The sequence below is a fragment of the Tamandua tetradactyla genome, chromosome 14 (genome assembly GCF_023851605.1).
Source record: "Tamandua tetradactyla isolate mTamTet1 chromosome 14, mTamTet1.pri, whole genome shotgun sequence".
Taxonomy (NCBI): Eukaryota; Metazoa; Chordata; class Mammalia; order Pilosa; family Myrmecophagidae; genus Tamandua; species Tamandua tetradactyla.
In genome coordinates, this window is record NC_135340.1 from 53,950,476 (window position 1) to 53,954,272 (window position 3,797).

Consider the following 3,797-nt stretch of genomic DNA (forward strand, 5'->3'; position numbering starts at 1 on the left):
TAGATGGAAATACTACTGGTCAATGAGAGGCAGGGGTAAGATGTGTGTATGAGTTTTTTCTTTTTTTATTTCTTTTTCTGGAGTGATGCAAAAGATATCAGGTGATGAATGCACAACTATGTGATGATACTGTGAGTCACTGATTGTACACCACGTGTGGGATGTATGTGTGTGAAGATTTCTCTACAATGATATATTTTTTTAAAAATCCAGGGCGGGCCACGGTGGCTCAGCAGGCAGAGTTCTCGCCTGCCAAGCCGGAGAACCGGGTTCATTTCCCGGTACCTGCCCATGCAAAAAAAAAAAAAAAAAAATCAATCCACCAAGAAGTTGACAATCCCAAATTAAATGTATATGTAACAACAGAGCTGAAAAGTACACGAAGCAAAAACTGATAGAACTATAAAAAAGAAATACATAAATCTACGATTATAGTTGGGGATTTCAACATCCCTCTCAGCAATTAACACAACTACTAACTGAACTGAGCAACACCATCAAACAAAAGGATCTAATGACATTTATAAAGCATTCCACCCAATAATATTCTTTTGAAGTACCCATGGAACATGTACCAACAGAAAGCATATCCTAGGCCATAAAGCAAAACCACGACAAGTTGTTCTCTGACTATAATGAAATCAAACTAGAGATCAAGCACAGAAAAAAACAAAAAATCTCCAAACACTTGGATATTAAACAACACTCTTCAAAGTAACCCATAGGTCAAAGAAGAAGTTTCAAGGGAAATTTTTAAAAATACATTAATCACCCTTTGCTGTCACTGGCGCCCGTCTGGAGGCTGAAGGCGGTTGGAGGTGGTGCATGGGTGCGGGGTGGGAGGTCGGGATGGGGGTACTGCGGTTGCTGGCTGTGGCCCTCATGTGCTGCTGGTGGCTGCAAGGCTGCCAGGGTAAATCCCTGCTGGGCAGCTTCAGCAGCACTGAGGTCCGAATTGCTCGTAGCTGGAGTATTGGCCTCTTCGAGTTCCACAGTGACCATGTGTGTCAGAATCAAGAACATAGCAGCAGCAGTTGGAAAAGAGTGAAACTCTTCCTGTTCCATCCCAGGAATGGCTACAGCTGCAGGAAAGTAGTCCTGGCTATAGTTGTAGCAAAAAATATCCAAAACTCAATTGGCAATGACCATGAATCACACTAAACATTATCTAACAGTGTCCCAGATTCCATATCCACAAACATGGCACATGTTTTATGCACAAAAATATACATGCAAAGACGACTGAAAATTCTCAGGTGGAAGCTATTTCATTTGAACTGATGTTACTAAATCCAGATGCTGAAGAGAATCCATTTGATCATTTTAGTGTTGGAGAATCTGGGTTACATGAGTTCTTTTTTCCTTTAGTCCTACTGTACTTTGTGATTGCTTGCATTTATGCTCAATCAATTTAGCAGGCTATTAAGAAAGGAGAACCCATGCACATGGTTTTAAAGGTTCTGACAATTGCATTGCTATTATGGGGTGGTTTAGCCTTAGCGAATTACATTCGTTTCACCAGTTACTCCAAAGATGGAATAGGGGTAAATTTTATAGGAAGTTTGGCAGAATTTTTTGACATTGTTTCCCAAATTCAAATGCTTTACCTACTTCTGAGTCTATGCATGGGGTTGGACAATAGAATAAAAAAGTCTCAGAGAAGACTTCTCCAGTGGGATTCTACTGCATCCATTAGCATTTCTGTATTCATTGTCCTAACACAGTATTTTGTTGCTTTGGGAACAGTTTGAAGATAGTAGTCATCACACCTACTATTCACACAACAACTTAACAGGGATCCTTCTAATTGTTTTAAGAATTTGCCTATATGGTAGTTAGGTTCAGGTGTCAACTTGGCCAGGTGAAGATGTCTAGTTTTGTGTTGTGGACATGAACCAATGGCATGTGAAGCTCATCTGTTGCTGATTACATCTGCAGTTGGCTAGGGGGCGTGCCTGCTGTAATGAATAATGTTAGATTTAATTGGCTGGAAGCCTAAATGAGTGATGTCTACGTAGCACAGCCCAAGCAGCTCAGCATACCTCATCTCAGCACTCGCAGCTCAGCCCAGGCCTTTGGAGATGCAGAAAGGAATTAGCTCAGGGAAAGTTGTTGGAACCCAGAGGCCTGGAGAGAAGGTCAGCAAAGATCGCCCTGTGCCTTCCCATGTAAGAAAGAACCTTAATTGAAAGTTAACTGCCTTTCCTCTGAAGAACTATATGTTTTTAACTAAATAAATCCCCTTTTATTAAAAGCCAATCCATCTCTGGTATGTTGCATTCTGGCAGCTTTGGCAGACTAAAACAGCCTAGCATTATCACTGGGCTGTAGGCTCCACCAGATCATCATAGTGGAAAGAAGTACACTAAAAAGGGAGTTCTACATCACATTTGCCAGAGGCTGTATCTTGTCGGTTTTATACCATCTAGATCTTGCATGCATTTCTCTAGTTTTTGGGTTTTTTCCTTCATCTTTAGTGACTACAGAAGAGATAAGGTTATTATAATAGGTGTTATCCATTACCCGTCTGTTTCCATGGTTATTCTCTACAGACTTTCTACCCCACAGTCTGTACTGGGAAGTTTCTTCACTTTCCTCAGTCACACTACCACTGACCATATCATCTGGACATAAAAGTCAGCCTTATTTCTGATACTTGATTTTGTTTCAAGGAAAAGTGAATTAATAGAGTACAATAAGAACCAAATATAGACTTTTCCATACATTTGTATGAAATTGAACAGAGAAAGAAGAGCATGTTTTTAATATAATTGCATTTAAGAAGTACCAAACTGAAGAAAGGTAATAAATGAAATGTTTTGAAATATACTTATTACAATAAAAATACATTAATCAGAATGAATCTTAAATACAGCATATCTAAAATAAATGGAATGTACTTAAAGCAGTGCTGTGAGGGAAGTTTATAGCACTAATTGTTTAAAAAAGAGGAAAGTTCTCAATAATCTAAGTTCCCACCTCAAGAAACTAGAAAGAGAAATGCAAAATAAACCCAAAGCAAAGACAGAAAAATAATAAAGAGAATAAATCAAGGAAATTGAAAATAAAATGGAGAAAATCAAGGAAACAAAATACACTTCCAAATAATCAGTTTGATATCAAATTTATCAATAAATTTGATAAACTTCTAGCAGGATTTACAAAATCAGACACACACAAATTACAAATATCAGGAATTAAACAGGAGATATCGCTACAGATCTTATAGACATTAGCGGATATTAAGGGAATACAATGAACAACTCTATATACATAAATTTGACAACTTAGAGTAAATGGACCAATTCCTCAGAGCCCACAAACTACTTGTTAAAGCTGCTGAAATGCAATATACCAGAAATAGAATGGCTTTTACAAGGGAAATTTATTAAGTTGCCAGTTTGCAGTTTTAAGGTCCTGAAAACATCCAAATTAAGGTACCAACAAGAGGTTACCTTTACTCAAGAAAGTCTGATGCCATCTGGAACACCTCTGTCAATCTGGTAGTCATGTGGCTTCATCTGCTGGTCCCTTGCTCCTAAGCTTTGTTGCTTTCAGCCTCCTAATCCTGTGAGGGTTCCTCACTTGGCATCTGTGGGCCTTCACTTAGCTCCTCCGAGACACAACTCTGGGTTCTGGCTTGCTTAGTATCTCATGGGAAGACACATGGAGATGTCCATTAGGCCCTGCATCTCCAAACATCTGGGTCTCTTGTTGGCTCTGTCAGCTCTGAAGCAACTGTTCTCCAAGTGTCTGCATCAGCTCTGAGCTTTCTCCAAAATTTTTCCATTTTAAAG

General features: G+C 39.1%; 1 pseudogene; it reads left to right on the forward strand.

Annotated features, from left to right (window-relative positions):
- Window positions 1-849: 849 nt before the first annotated feature.
- LOC143655117 (integral membrane protein GPR180-like) lies at window positions 850-2,653 on the forward strand (annotated as a pseudogene).
- Window positions 2,654-3,797: the final 1,144 nt, after the last annotated feature.